The sequence below is a fragment of the Dendrobates tinctorius genome, unplaced genomic scaffold (assembly GCF_039654945.1).
Source record: "Dendrobates tinctorius isolate UK_male_01 unplaced genomic scaffold, ASM3965494v1 ptg000036l, whole genome shotgun sequence".
In the NCBI taxonomy this organism is placed as follows: domain Eukaryota; kingdom Metazoa; phylum Chordata; class Amphibia; order Anura; family Dendrobatidae; genus Dendrobates; species Dendrobates tinctorius.
In genome coordinates, this window is record NW_027361704.1 from 18035806 (window position 1) to 18051495 (window position 15690).

Here is a 15690-nt window from a genome sequence, read left to right on the forward strand (position 1 = left end):
TTCTCCAACACCCAGTCACCCGGCTTCAGGGAGTGTGTGCCGAGTACTGATCCTGAATCTGGTACGGAAGAGAAAACTCGAGAATGGACATCAGCAAGCTTTTTTGTCAAACCGATCACATAAGCAGACAAGGTATCATATTGCATGGTCAACTGCTGGGGGAAAAATACCCCTAACCTGGGGCTAGACCCAAATAGAATCTCAAATGGTGACAGTTTCTCCGGGCCTCTGGGAGTGTGCCTGACGCTAAAGAGTGCAATGGGGAGTGTCTCATGCCATGGTTTGTTTGTCTCTTGGGCAACTTTCAGCATCCTATTCTTGAGTGTACCATTCAATCTTTCTACCTTTCCACTGCTCTGGGAGTGGTAGGGAGTGTGTAGGCCTAAGTCTGACCGTACTGCTGACCAGATTTCTTGTGTTAGATTTGCTGTGAATGCAGGTCCCTGATCACTCTCTATCCCTTCTGGAACCCCGTATCTGCACACGATTTCTGAGAGCAGCTTCTTGGCGGTAGTCTTTGCCGACTGGTTTCTTACTGGGAAGGCTTCGGGCCATCCTGAGAACACGTCCATGACCACAAGGGCATATTCAAAACCTCCACTCGGCGGCATCTGGATGTGGTCAATCTGGATCCTCTGGAAGGGTTATAGTGGTCTGACCAGATGGTGTGGGGGACTTTCTCCATTCGTCCAGGGTTGCATTTGACGCAGGTCAAACAGCTGCTGGCGAACTTGGCTGTGAGGGTGGAGATCCCTGGAGCGAACCAGTAGGCACCAATCAGATCATTCATCTGTGTCTTCGATCTGTGTGTGGGCCCATGTGCCCACTGGACCACCATTGCGTACATGCTTCGGGGGAGGCAGGGCTTGCAGTCCATTGCGTATACCCTTCCTTCCTGGTGCGTCGCCCCCTTTCGCATCCAGCCTTCTTTCTCTTCCTTCGAGGCCTGATCTTGCAGCTTCTTGAACAGGTCCCAGGACGTCATATCATCAGGTTTTTTGTCTTCAGTCTTCTTGTCTTCAGTCGTCACGTAGTAACCGTCCGGCTCTACGACCTCTTCCTCCTCTCCATGTTGTCTTCCTCTGGCTGCTTCTTTGGCTGCCATGTCTGCCATGTTGTTGCCTCGTGCCTCTACTGTGTTCAGTTTCCCGTGTGCTTTGACCTTCAACACTGCCACCTTTTTCGGAAGTTCGAGTGCATTCAGCAGGTCCTTAATGGCTCCATGATGCTTCACGGCTGTTCCGCTTGCTGTGATGAAGTCCCTTGCAGCCCAGATGGGTCCAAAGTCATGCGCTATGCCATGCGAGTACCTGGAGTCGGTATAGATGTTTGCAGTTTTGTCCTTCGCAATGTGGCAGGCCTTGGTCAGCGCTATCAGTTCCGCTTCTTGGGCTGACAGGTTAGGCGACAAACTTCTGGACCATAGGATTTCTTGATTGCTGGTCACTGCATATCCCATGTGGAATTTCCCTTCATCATCCGCAAATCTGGAGCCATCAACATAGAGGATCAACTCTGGGTTGGTCAGTGGCTCTTCCGCCACGTAAGGTAATCCTGCTGTTTCCTGTTGCATGATGCTGAAACAATCGTGGTCGTCAGTACGGAGCAAGTCCAGATCCTTGTGAAAGGTATCCTGCAGATTTTTATCTGAGGGGTCCAGATCCGTATCCCCCCAGGGAGAAGGAGTAGAGTGGCTGGATTGAGGACTGTGCATCTGGAGATGGTGACATTGTCAGGCAGCAGTAGAGAGCACTGGAGGCAGAGGTGTCTGGCGGTGGAGAGGTGTTTCGGCTGGGTCTGATTGAGGATTGCTGAGATGTCATGCGGAGCGAGGATCTCCAGATGGTGTCCCAGGATGATGTCAGCAGTCTTGTCCAGGAGGGCGTGTGCTGCAAACACAGCCCTCATGCAGGAGGGGGCCCCCCTTGCAACTGGATCGAGGCAGGCTGAGAAGTAGCCTAGAGGCCTCTGCTTTCCTCCGTGGATTTGTGTCAGGACGCCAGTGGCATGACCTTCTTTTTCCATTAGGTAAAGACGGAACGGCTTCCCGTAGTCAGGGAGGCCTAGTGCAGGCGCGGAGACGATGGAGTCTTTCAATTTCCTGAACGAGATGAAGGCTGCATCCGACAGGAGGAACGGGGTTGCGTTGATGCAATCGTACAGAGGTTGCATTAAGACTGAAGCATCCGGGATCCAGGTTCTGCAATACGAGACGAGACCAAGGAAGGCTTGCAGCATTTTTGGAGTTGTCGGAGGAGCCATCTGCTCCACGGTGGTCTTCCGGTCATCCGTCAGGTGTTTCGTCTGGTGGGCAATACAGTGACCCAGGAACGTAACTCGCTTCTGACACCACTGGACTTTGTTCTTCGAGACCTTGCATTGCTGCTCCGCCAGGTAGAATAAGAGAGACAAGGAGTGTGCAGCGCAGGTGTCTTCGTCGGCTGCACACAGGAGCAAATCGTCCACGTACTGCAGAAGGACTACTTCTGCATGGTCTGTGATCCAGTTAGCGAGAACAAAAGACATTGCCTTAGTGAACTGTGAGGGGCTATTCTGCGCCCCCTGAGGCATCACTGTCCATGTGTACTGCACACCTTGGTGCGTGAAGGCGAACAGGAACTGGTCATCCGGGTGGAGAGGAACACTGAAGAAGGCGTTGGCCAGATCTATCACCGTGAACATTGTTGCTGTGGCTGGCACATTGGAGAGCAGAGTGTGCGGATTTGGCACAATTGGGGTTTCAAAGATGGTGGCCTCGTTCACCGCCCTCAAGTCATGCACCATTCTGAACTTGGCGGGTTCTCCTTTCGCCGTCTTCTTCCTGACTGGAAAAAGCGGGGTATTGCAGGGCAATGTGCAGGGAACGATGACTCCTATAGCCAGGAAAACCTTCAGTTGGTCAGAGACAGCTTGGCTCTGGGCGATGGACAGGGGTACTGGGCCTTGCGTGGGTACGGGGTGCCTGGCTTGAGTATCACTCGCACCGGGGCCACTTGAAGTTTCCCCACGTCCTGGGGCCCTTGTGACCACAGATCTTCTGGTACTACGTCCAGCACCTCCTGGGGTAGGCCTGCATTGGTTGTTTGAGGCTCCTGCAGGGCCGCCAGCATGATTGTCTCCTCTTGGGTCAGGGGTGAGGAGAGCGTCACAGTCCCATCTTCCTGGAACACTATGGTTGCTTTCATCTTCTGCAGTAGGTCCGCTCCCAGCAAGTTGAGTGGGCAGGTTCTTGACACCACAAACTGGGACAGAACAGAGTGTCCTGGCTGTGTCCCCACGTTCAGAGGCTTTGTGAGCTGGGACTGTCTGGCTTGACCATCGATCCCCACACAGGACACAGAGGATTCTGACAAACAGGCCGGGTCAGGGAGTTCCACGTGTCTCATCACACTTCTGGCTGCACCAGTGTCCACAAGAAAAGATCTGACAACGCCATCCACTTCCAGGGAAATTCGGGGTACTGGTCCTACCGGGGGTGTCTTGCATGGTAGGAGCGTGGTGTCTTGTGGACCTGGCTTGCCCCTATGGACGGGGTTCTTCATTGCTTCCTGTGTTCCGTTCCTGGCCTGTTCCTCCGGACGAAGTCTTCGGTTGTGGGGGTGCTCTACACTGGTTCCGGTAATGGCCAGGCTTTCCACAGTTGAAACATTTGACAGTTTTCCTGTCTCTGCGTGGTGGCCGCTCTTCTCCTTCAGTGGCTAACATGAGGCAGGCTGTCTTCCTCACTCCTGGCTGGGATTCGATCCCCTTGGCCACTGTGAGCAGGGTGTCCACTGCTATTGACCTGTATTCTGGTCTGGCCACTATTAGTGGTTTCTTGATTAGTTCTCTCAGTCCATGCACAAAGGCCTGTGCCAGCATCTGCCTGTGTATCTGGTCGTGTATGGTGAAACCCAGGTCCTGGAAGACTTGCATTACTCTGCCATGAAACTTCTCCACCGACTCTGTCTTGTCTTGACTCATGTCCTGCAGGCTGAGGGCCTGTCCAGCCAATCTGCCTTTGGCCCATTCTCTGAGCTGGTCTATTAGCTTCGGCCCAAGCGTGTGCATTTAGTCCTGCTGGAATTTTAAAGTGTTCTTTCATGATTGGCCAGAATGCATCTCCTGCTTTTATTTCCATCACGGCCCAGAGGTCATTCCAGGTTGCTGCATATGTGCGCTGGTTCTGCTGCATTCTTCGGTAGAATGGCATGGGGTTCATCTCTGGGTCTGGCAGGTTGTTCAGGATACTGGTCACCTGACTCGGGGTGAAATGCACATAGTGTAAGGGTGGTGCCTCTACCTTTCCCTGTCTATGTGGTGCTTGTGGGTTTCTTTTCCTAGTGCTAGGTAACATATAGGATGTTCCTTCGTCATCATCCTCATCAGAGGAAGGGTTGTGATACTGTGTGTTATGATCAAGCACAGGGAGGTACTGCTTTGACTTATGGGGTGCCTTCCTGTACATCTCCCCCCTCTGCTGCAGTGGCAATGCATGAGGATCATAATTCTGGTGGTGGTGGTCTGGCGGATAATGAGGATGAGGAGAAGGAGGAGGATGAACTGAAAACAAAGAAAGAAGTGTGTATAAAGGATACGATCAACCCTATAATGAAAACCATAATATTTCATAGAAAAATAGTAATAAATTTTATTCACACAAAAAAAGACACACAAGAAGTGACAAAGGTTAAAAACAATTAAAAGCCCCATAAGATGCTCCATACAAAATACACCTCATATAATGCAGCACAAAGGTTAATAATGGCCCCATAAGATACTCCATAGAATAATATGCCCCATTTGCTGCTCCATAAAGGTTATGGCCCCATAAGATGCTCCATATATTATGCCCCATATGCTGCCCCATGAGATACTCCATAGAATATGCACCCATAAGATGCTCCATAGGATATGCCCCCATAAGATGCTCCATAGAATAGGCCCCATAAGATGCTCCATAGAATAGGCCCCATATGCTGCCCCATAAGATGCTCCATAGATTATTCCCCCATAAGATGCTCCATAGATTATGCCCTCATATGATGCTCCATAGAATGCTCCATAGATTATGCCCCATAAAATGCTCCATAGAATATGCCCTCATATGCTGCTGCTGCAAATTAAGAAAAAAATGACATACTCACCTCTCCGTTGCTGGGGGCCAGGTGCCAGTGTGCTGAGCAGGAGGTGACACCAACATGCAATGGGGGACAAGTGCAGATGTTGCTGCTGGCTCAGTACCCAGCACCTGAGATATTCACCTGTCCCTGGTCCCATGCTGCTCACCGCTGTCTACCGCATCCTCTGTCAGTGACGCTCAGGCAGCAGAGGGCGCACACTAACCACATCATCGCGCCCTCTGCTGCCTGAACATCACTGACAGAGGACACAGCAGAAAGTGGAGAGCAGCGTGGGAACGGGTACAGGTGAATATCGCATATACTTACCCCCCTGGCGCGTCTCTGCAGCGCCGTTCTCCCACGGTCTCCAGCATCTGTCACGTGGTACCGCTCATTAAAGTCATGAATATGTGCATATTCATGACTTTAATGAGCGGTGCAACGTGACCGCTGAAGGCAAGCGGAAATACCCAGCCAATGCCCCACAGGCGACAGTAATTAATTCTCATATTTCTCGTCTGCTTGTGCTCAAAATGTTGCCTTTTAGGCTCATTGAGACGGAAGCTTTCCGCAATCAGCAGCCATCCCAAGGTACTCGGTCCCCAGTCGCAACTATTTCTCCCGTTGTACCGTATCGGCATTACACCAGCATGTGTCCCACAACATTATCTGTGTGCTCAACAATGCTGTTACTGGGAAAGTCCACCTAACCACGGACACATGGAAAGACCCCAAAGGAAAGACAGCCCCCCACATGTATTGACGGTGAAGCAAGATAAAAACACAAACAAAGGCAGAAAAATAGGCTGAGCAAACGATGGGGCAAAACTAACTTGAAAGGACAGGAAAGGAAAGATACTGTCTGCAATCTGCCAAAAAACCCTGCCAAAAATAATGTCCAACGCTTCTGATAACAAAATTAACCCTGAAGTCACTAGACTTCTCCCACTATATCAGCACTCTGGAATATTCTAAGACAGAGCAAAAAGAGGCCAATCTAATAAAGGACAAAAAGGCAAATTGGCAAATACAGATAAATAAGAGTGGAAAATCAGCCCAGCCGGGCTGGCTGACCACACAAAAACTGAGTTGACCAACAAGAGCAAGTGTGAACATTAGCAAAAAACAAACTTAACTTGAAATGACTGGAGCAGAGCTGAAGTCAAAGACCTGAGAAACAGACTGAATCACCAGCAACAGGATAGGGCGTTGGCTGTCTTATATCCAGTCTGATACTCCAGAGATGCAATCATTATCCTCCTCGTTAGGTGGCAGACCATTACCAATTAAACTAACCTCACTACCTCCTGTCACTACCAGAGGGAGAATGGAAGGAGAACTCCCAGCTGGTGGAGCAGAAAATGAGCTCATAACAGACGGTACATCTCACTGAAGGCACACTGGGTTGACATAGTGGAAGCCGGGACCCAGTCGGACCTTTGGATGGAATACATCCTCCCCACGCCGAGGATTGCGGGCCCTACGTCAATTAGGGTTGCCCAAACAGTGTACAGCTCTTGCACCTCCTCCTCCTCTTCAGCTTCCATCTCTGAAATGAACACATCAGTCAGAAGCTGGAAGCACTGCAGCACTGCCTCAGCCAAGTGGCAACAGGCTGTGCTGAAGCTAATTTGCATAGGTGACAAACCGTACAATGCAGAAGAGTTGTGGACAGCGCTGAAAGAGTAGTCAGATATTTGGATGACACCACTGAACCTACAGCCAGGCATGGTTGTGTGTGACAATGGCCGGAACCTGGTGGCGACTCTGAGGCAAGGTGAGCTCACACATGTACCTTGCCTGGCCCATGTGCTTAATCTCGTGGTTCAATGCTTTCTCAAAAGCTACCCGGAGCTGCTGGATCTGCTAGTGAAAGAACGCCATCTGTCTGCCCATTTTAGAAAGTCAGCTACATCTTCAGCCACCCTTGGCATGCTTCAGCAGCAATTGCTGCTTCTGCCTCACCGACTGGTGTGTGATGTCCCCACGCATTGGAACTCTACACTGCATATGTTAGAAAGGATTTGTGAGCAGAAGAGGCAGTTGTTGACTACCAGCATCAGCAAGGCCGTTGATACTCATTTGTAACCCCACACATAAGACCTCAGGAGTGGGCATGGATGTCAGACATATGTACCATCCTCCAGAACTTTGAGGACTGCACCAAGATGGTGAGCGGCAATGACATCATAATTAGCGTCACGATCCCGCTTCTCAACATTCTAAAAACCTCTCTGCCCACAATTAAAGAGAATGCATTGCAGGTAGAGCATGAGGACATGGAGCAAGGAAACATACAGGGTAAGTACACTCAGCCCAGCCTCATGTCATCACAACGTGGATTGGTAGACAGTGAGGAGGAGGAGGAGAAGGAAGAACAGGAGCTACTTTCATGCGCTATAGACTACAAGCACAGCTGTCATACGTCTGTTCAGTGGGGATGGCCTGAGGACAGGGAGGAGGAGGAGGAGGACAGCATGGTCAGTCGTCCTGTTGGTGAGGACTCAGACGTCTTGCCTGTTAGCAGTCTGGCACACATGGCTGACTTTATGTTGCGCTGCGTTTCCCGTCACCCTCGCATTATAAAATTTTTACTCTCATTACTGGTTGGTGACACTTCTAGACCCACGCTACAAGGAGAACTTTCAATCTCTTCTTCCAGAGGCAGAGAAGTGTACAAAAATGTTGCTGTACCAGAGGGCCCTTGTAGAGGGATTACTGAAAAAATTCCCATGTGAGAATGCTGGCAGCAGACGTCAGAGTTTGTTGTACAACCAAGGAGTCCAAGCGAGAGAGACAGAAGTACAATCCAGCTCAGGCAGTCGAATAATGGCAAAGTTCTGGGACAGTTTTCTCAGACCCTCCCATCGTGCTGGCACAGAGGCAAGGGGTGCTGGCACAAGAAGTGCAATATTTGGGAAGATGCTGAGGGAGTACCTTGCCGGTCGTACAAATGGGATTCCTCTGTGCTTTTTAATTATTGGGTATCCACGTGGCATGAACTGGCTCTCTACGCTTTGAAGGTCCTGGACTGCCCTGCTGCTAGCGTTCTGTCAGAGCGGGTTTTTAGTGCCGCTGGTGGAATTATAACAGATAAGCGCATCCGTCTATCAACCGACAATGCTGACAGGCTGACTCTTATAAAAATGAACAAGGGCTGGATTGAGCAAGACTTCTGTACACCACTGAATGAAAACAGAGAAACATAACCTCAAATACATTGTCTTTTTTGTGGAGGTGTGTAACGAATGGAAGCGGAGGCAGAGATGGTGAAGTTCACGTTCGTTTTTATTTTTTAAGTGGAACCTCGGGTCCACGGTCTGGGGGGCTCCGAAGGGGGCATGACTAGTGAGCCCCGGGTACCCGTGGTAAAGCCCCTCAGGCAGGGCTAGAATGGTATACCCGGAGGACACAGGTGCTACCTCCAGTTAGACCCCGCTGTCCTAGCGGGACCAAAGGGATAACAAAAGCTGGGTCCTGGATCCGGGTAGTTGGTAAGGAGTCGGTTCCAGTAACCTTCACACAGTCCTCGGACTCGGATGGCTGTAGGTGGAACGGGATGGCTTAGGCCCAGAAGGTTGCAGATATAACCAGGTAACACAGGATACTGATATGCTGTGGAGACAGAGAGCATTAGGCAATGCACAGGAGACGCAGCACAGACAGGTTAGCATGAGAACTGGATGTAGCAATGATAGATACTCATTGCTCCGGCGCTCTCCCTATGGAGGAGAGGCCAGAAATAGCAGCCAGTGTGCTGCCATTGTTTAATTGCACTTTTTGAATAATATACGCCACCCCTTTAAGAAGGCAAGAGAGCGGGCGGGCGTACCCTAATAGCCTTAGCTACAGATCTCCCCACACGACGCCAGGAGGAGGAGGCAGGAAGGAGGCCGGAATGCAGCAGCATGAAGTCCAGAGGAGACCGACTGCTGCCCAAGGGCAGCATGTGAGGCTCGAGGTGAGTGCCCAGAATGGAGAGCAGTGGCAGGCCGGGACGCAGTGCCAGGCGGGGGTCAGGTGTAACAGTGGCAGACCTGGGCAAAGCGCCAGGACGGGGACCGGATGTAACAGTATCCCCCTCTTTACACCCCCTCTTCTTCAAGCCTGCGTAGAACTGTTTAAGGAGAAGAGTAGCCTGGATGTTCTCTCTAGGCTCCCAAGATCTCTCCTCAGGGCCAAAACCCTTCCAGTCCACCAGGTAGTAGGTCTTACCCCTTACTTTTCTTACAGCCAGCATATGTTTTACCTCAAAAACATCATCCTCCGAGACAGGGTCAGGAGTGGTACCCGGATCCTTAAAGAATGGACTCAAAACTACTGGTTTGAGGAGAGAAACATGAAAGGAGTTAGGCACACGTAGGGAAGTGGACAACTTCAGCTTGTACGAGACTGGATTGATCTGTCTCAAGATCTCAAATGGTCCGATGAATGGGGGACCCAATTTGTAGGATGGCATCTTTAAACGAATGTACTTAGAAGAGAGCCATACCTTGTCTCCGGGACAAAAGATAGGCACATCCAAACGTCTCTTGTCCACATGCCTTTTCATATGCTGGGAGGCTTTCTCCAGAGCAGTTTTGGTATCCCTCCAGGCCTTAGAAAAACCTTCGGAGAAAGTATCAGCAGCTGGAACGCCCGATGATCTGGAGATGGAAAGAGGTATTCCGGGTTGCAATCCAAAGACAATCTGAAAGGGAGACTTTCCAGAAGATTCACTTACTTGATTGTTGCAAGAAAATTCGGCCCAGGACAGTAAGTCTACCCAGTCATCATGATGGGCGTTGACAAAGTGACGCAGGAATCCAGCCAGGATATGATTTGTCATCTCCACTTGTCCATTGGACTGGGGATGGTATGCTGAGGAAAAATCCAGTTCAATTCTTACCAGTTTACAAACTGCTCTCCAGAATCTTGAGGTGAACTGGACTCCTCTGTCGGACACGATGTGGAGATGGAAACCATGGAGACAGAAGATGTGCCGGATGAACAGATCCGCCAAATCAGGAGCAGTTGGAAGACCAGGTAGCAGAACGAAGTGAGCCATTTTAGAGAAGCGATCCACCATTACCCACACCACAGAACAGCCAGATGAGATCGGAAGATCTGTGATGAAGTCCATCATGATATGTTGCCAGGGAGCAGACGGAATTGGAAGAGGCTGAAGCCTACCTGAGGGTAGGTGCTTGGCCGTCTTGTTACGAGCACAGGAAGGACAGGCCGTGACATACTCCAGAATGTCCTTAGCCATGGCAAGCCACCAGGAGTACCGGGAGATGAGTTGCAGAGTCTTTCTATGGCCGGCGTGACCAGCCAACTTGGACGAGTGACCCCACCGAAGGACACGAGTACGTTCAGAAGCTGACACGAAAGTCTTCCCGGGGGGCAGTCGGGCAAGATCAGCAGTAGCGACCGCGACTAACCTTGAGGGTTCAATGATGTGCTGTGGTTCTTCTTCTTTATCAGGAGGTAGAAAGGCTCTGGAAAGTGCGTCTGCTTTGACATTTTTGTCAGCTGGGCGAAAATGAAGAACAAAAATAAAACGAGCAAAAAACAAAGCACAGCGGGCTTGACGAGGATTCAGTCTTTGGGAAGTTTGGAGGTAAGCAAGGTTTTGGTGATCAGTGTATACGACTACCTGATGAAGAGCTCCTTCTAGAAGATGCCTCCACTCCTGCAGAGCTAATTTGATAGCCAATAATTCCCAATATCCAACAGAATAATTCCTCTCTGCGTAAGAAAAAACCTTGGAAAAAAAACCACAGGAATGCATTCGCCTGGAGGATGATTTCTGGGTTAGTACAGCTCCCGCACCCACTGAAGAGGCATCAAGCTCAAGAAAAAATTGTTCATTGGAGTTAGGACGATGAAGAACAGGTGCGACTGTAGGGTTCGAGTAGGCTCACAGGATGCAGTGACGAGACACGAGACTGAATGTGGTGTGAAATAAACTTTTATAAATTTCAAGCCGCAAGGGCTAAACTGTTTCAACAAAAAGGGGAAACACCTATTTGTCCTCGCAGGGACTCGGGAAACAATGTACAAACTAAGGGTCCTTATTTCTCTATAGTGCACTTAGCCTTCCGGGAGTCGCTCGAGTTCACAGATACGACCATACAGGGATTGCAGATGTGGCTGCCTTGTAATCCACAATTTACCGAGAGGACTTGGGCTCGTCCGGCCCTGAAGAAACCAGAACGGTGGGGCGCAGCAGGCCCTGAAGAAAACTGGAACGATGGGGCGCAACAGGCCCTGAAGAAACTGTACGGTGGGGCGCAACGAGCCCTGAAGAAAACTGATACGATGGGGCGCAACAGGCCCTAAAGAAAGCGATGCCAGTGGGGCGCAACAGGCCCTGAAGAAAACGATGCCGGTGGGGCGCAACAGGCCCTGAAGTAAGCAATGCCGGTGGGGCGCAACAGGCCCTGAAGAAAGTGATGATGGTGGCGCGCGGTGATGACGCAGTTCCCCAGATGACCTGTAGCCGTCCTTTATTAAGGAGTCGCTCCCAAAGCCGGGGTAGTGGCCCTTTAATCTCACCTAAGACGAGGTGGCGTATCTTCAGGCCGGTGACGGCCGGGTCGGCGTAGTGGGGGAAGGCTGGGGGGAAGTGTCCACGCCTCTGTGGCCTGGTTACGTGTACTCACGGCCACAACCTGAGGTAAAGTCCCTCTCCCACAAAGGCCGGGGGCAGCGGGGATGATTCTCTGAGAACGGGGGCGGGGAGCAGTCTCCGGTAACAGTCTCTCACGTCTCTCTTGTCGGACAATGCGCAGTTTTCTACCCACAGGCTCCAGCCGGTGCCCCTGCAAGTCACCCTGCCTCCAGCTTTTTCTCTCGCTCTCCCACAACTGCCACCTCAGCGTGCCCCCTGCTCTTTGTGTCCTAGCCCCGCCCCCTGTTGCCCTGACAACTTCAGTCGAATGTCTCCCTTTGTAATCCCCCTGGTGTGGTTCCTTCAATAACCCTGATGGCGGTATCCCTGTTTCCGGCCCAAACAGTATATGGGGGTCCTCCTCCCCACATTCCTCCACCCTGTAAGCTCGCCAGTCCTCGGGCGAGGGCATTAGTCTATTAAGATTGGCCTGTAAGGGTGTCGATATTCGTTGCCATACGAACTGGCTTGTTCATACCGTTCAGGGGGTTTGCCGGCTGTTGACCGCTCGGAGCGTCTAAGTTCGACTGGGGTGAAATCTTCTGGGGTGGTGATTCCTTTACCCTCTCGTCCAAACAGCAGGGAATAAGGCGTATAGCCCGTAACTCGATGTACCCGGTTATTATAGACCCATACTAGTTCAGAAACATATTCAGGCCAACAAGCTTTCTTGTCACTCTCCAGAGTATGCAGCATTTGAATCAATGTCCGATTAAATCGTTCACAAGCCCCATTTCCTTGCGGGTGATACGGTGTGGTCCAGGATTTGTCAATCCCATAGAGATGATGTAGTTCCTCCATAACTTTCCCCAAAAAACATGCTCCCTGGTCGGAATGTATACGTTGAAGACAGCCGTACACTTGTATAAAGTTTCTGCAAATTGCGGAGGCGGCCGACTCCGCGGTCTGGTCTCAAGTAGGGAGGACCACAGCGAACTTGGTGAAATGATCCACCATAACGAGACAGTGTTCGTATCCCTGGAATGCGGGACCAATGGTCAGATAATCCACCGTCAGAAGCTCAAGGGGTGCTGAAGTCACAATAGTCTGTGTTGCGGCTCTCTGAGCGGGCGGTTTGGCCAATTCACATAAGCGGCAGGTACGGCAAATTTCGTCCACAACAGCCGACAAGCGTGGGTGATAAACTTTCTGTTGTAACCATTGCAAAGTCTTTTTAACTCCAAAGTGGGCCCCTTTTTCGTGAGCCTCTCGAGACAGTTCGTGTAGTTGAGCTCCTGGCGTAGCCACCTGCCAAACCGTCGTTGTGGTTGTTTGCGATATTATTTTACGGTACAGTAGTCCCTTTCAGATAGTTAGCCTCTCCCATTGTCGCAGCATCAGCGACAGGCCTTGGGTCAAAGTTTTCCGTTGAGTATCAGTGGGTAATTGACCAGCGGCGACCCATGTCCGGAGAAGTCCAACTTCTTCATCTTCTTGTTGTTGTTGTATCCACTTATCCCGAGATTGTTCCAGGATGCTCCTGTGGGCCTCTGGGGAGGATACTTTTGAATCAACATTGGTGAGCACGGCAGCGGTAAGAGCGAACGGTATTTCCTCTCCTTCTAATTCTTCGTCTCGATTCTGTCCGGGAGTTGTATGTTGAATCCTAGAGAGGGCATCTGCATGGACATTCTCGGCCCCTCTTTTGTAGATAATCTTATAATTGTACTTCGCCATCCGGGCCACCCATCGCTGCTCCAAAGCCCCCAACTTGGCATTTTCCAAATGTGCCAGTGTGTTGTCGTCAGTTCGCACTACCACCTCGGAGCCCGCTAGGTACTCTGCGAATCTCTTCGTCATAGCCCACACCACTGCGAGGAGCTCGAGCTTAAAAGAGCTGTAATTGTCAGGGTTATGCTCGGAGTCATGGAGTGAGCGACTTCCATATGCGATCACTCTCTCCCGGCCATCCAGAACCTGTGACAACACAACCCTAGCCCGTGAAGACTCCCGTCAGTGTGCAGGATGAACGGCTGAGAGAAATCCGCATAAGCCAACACTGGGGCATCCGAAAGTGCAGCCTTGAGGTCTCAGAAGGCTTCTTCCTGAGGGTGTTGCCACTGGATTTTTCACCCATTGGCCCCAGCGGGAGCCCCCTTCATACAGGTCATGCAGGACTTGAGCACGACATGCAAAATTCTTTACGAAGTGACGGTAATATCCAGCTAACCCCAGAAAAGCCCGGACATCTTTCACCGTCTCGGGGGTAGGCCATTCCTGGATAGCAGCAACCTTCTCCCAGGATGGCCTCACACCCTCTGCCGAAACGACATGACCCAGATACTCAATCTGAGAGCGAAATAGATGGCATTTCTGAGGCTTCACCTTCAACCCCTACTTTTGCAACCGGCTGAGTACCTGTCCCAACCGCTTCAGGTGGTCCTCGAAGGAGGCGGCATAGACAATGATGTCATCCAGGTACATTAACGTGGCCTCAAAATTGAGATCCCCCAGACATCGCTCCATCAATCGCTGAAAAGTCCCGGGGGCGTTGGCCAGTCCAAATGGCATCCGATTAAACTCAAACAGTCCCATGGGCAAAATGAATGCCGTCTTAGCTCTATCTTCTTCTGACATGGGCACCTGCCAGTACCCACTGGCCAAATCCAGGGTCGAAAAATATGTTGCCTTCCCCAGCGCGGACAGGGATTCTTCTATGCGGGGCAGCGGGTTTGAGTCTTTAATAGTGCAAGGTTTCAGATTACGATAATCCACACAGAAACGTAGTGTACCATCTTTCTTCTGGACCAACTCGATTGGGGCCGCCCAGGGGCTTTGACTTTCCCGTATCACCCCTTTTTGCAGCATTTGGGCCAGCAAAGTTTTCACCTCTTGATAGAGTTGTGGCGGAATCTGTCGATATCGTTCTCGGATAGGGGCTGCTCCTGCTGTGGGGATCTCATGAGTGATGGCGGTGGTACACCCAAAGTCGTCCTCATGGCTAGCAAATACGTCATGGTACTGTCCAAGCAATATTTTTATCTGTGAGAGTTGGGCTACAGTTAATCCAGACAGCTCAGCCCGCATCTGCTCCAAAATATTTCGGCACTTCTCTTGTGCCGCGACTTCGTGGGCCTGTAAGGTTCGTATTGTTACTTCCCAAGGATCCTCGGGGTGTACTCGTAATTGAACCGCAGGGGCTGGCAGCACTTCTTCTAAAGGCCTCACTAGTTTGGCCAGTACAGTCCGTGCTTTCAGAACGGTGTCTCGGTCTTCAAGATTAACGCAGCGTACCAGGACGGTTCCTTTTTGCACCGTAGCGAGGGAACGGGCCACCAGTATGCCAGGAGGTAAGTGCTCTGAGTGACACGACTCCACCTGCACCTCCATGCCCTCCAAAGGTATCGGGGCTTGTATTGTCAGGGCCACCACTGTCTGTCCAGGAGGCAGCACAAGCAGGGGAGCCGCTGACGCGATGACCTTACCCAGAGCCTCACCCTCCTGGCAGTCCTGATGCACCCGCGCACCTCGCACCAGCTGCTGGAATACCTGTCCCTGAGCTGTGTGAGAACCCCACTGCCTCAGTATCTTTTGTGTGGGATCATTAAGCAACAGGTTACCAAACTCTTTTAAAATATTCATGCCTAGGGTGACGGGGTGTCGTTGATCAGCTTCTCCTTGAGTCAGCACCACCCCTCTGCGGCCAAGGGGTTTACCGCATAACGTCACCTGCACCCACACTACTCCGGCAACCGGGACCGGCAGTTGGTTGGCGGCTACTAGTCTGATCATGGGCCCCCACTGAGGCCTTGCTGCCTCCAGAAAGTTTTGTTGAAAGTACGTTACGTGCATAGTGGTTACTTGCGACCCCGGGTCTACCAGGCACCGGACGGCCCGGCCCTCTACTTCTGCCCAAACTACCGGACACTTTGCTACCAAATCTTCGGGACTTCCACCACCCCTAGTTGTGGTTTTCGGCTCCGAGCGGCGTCC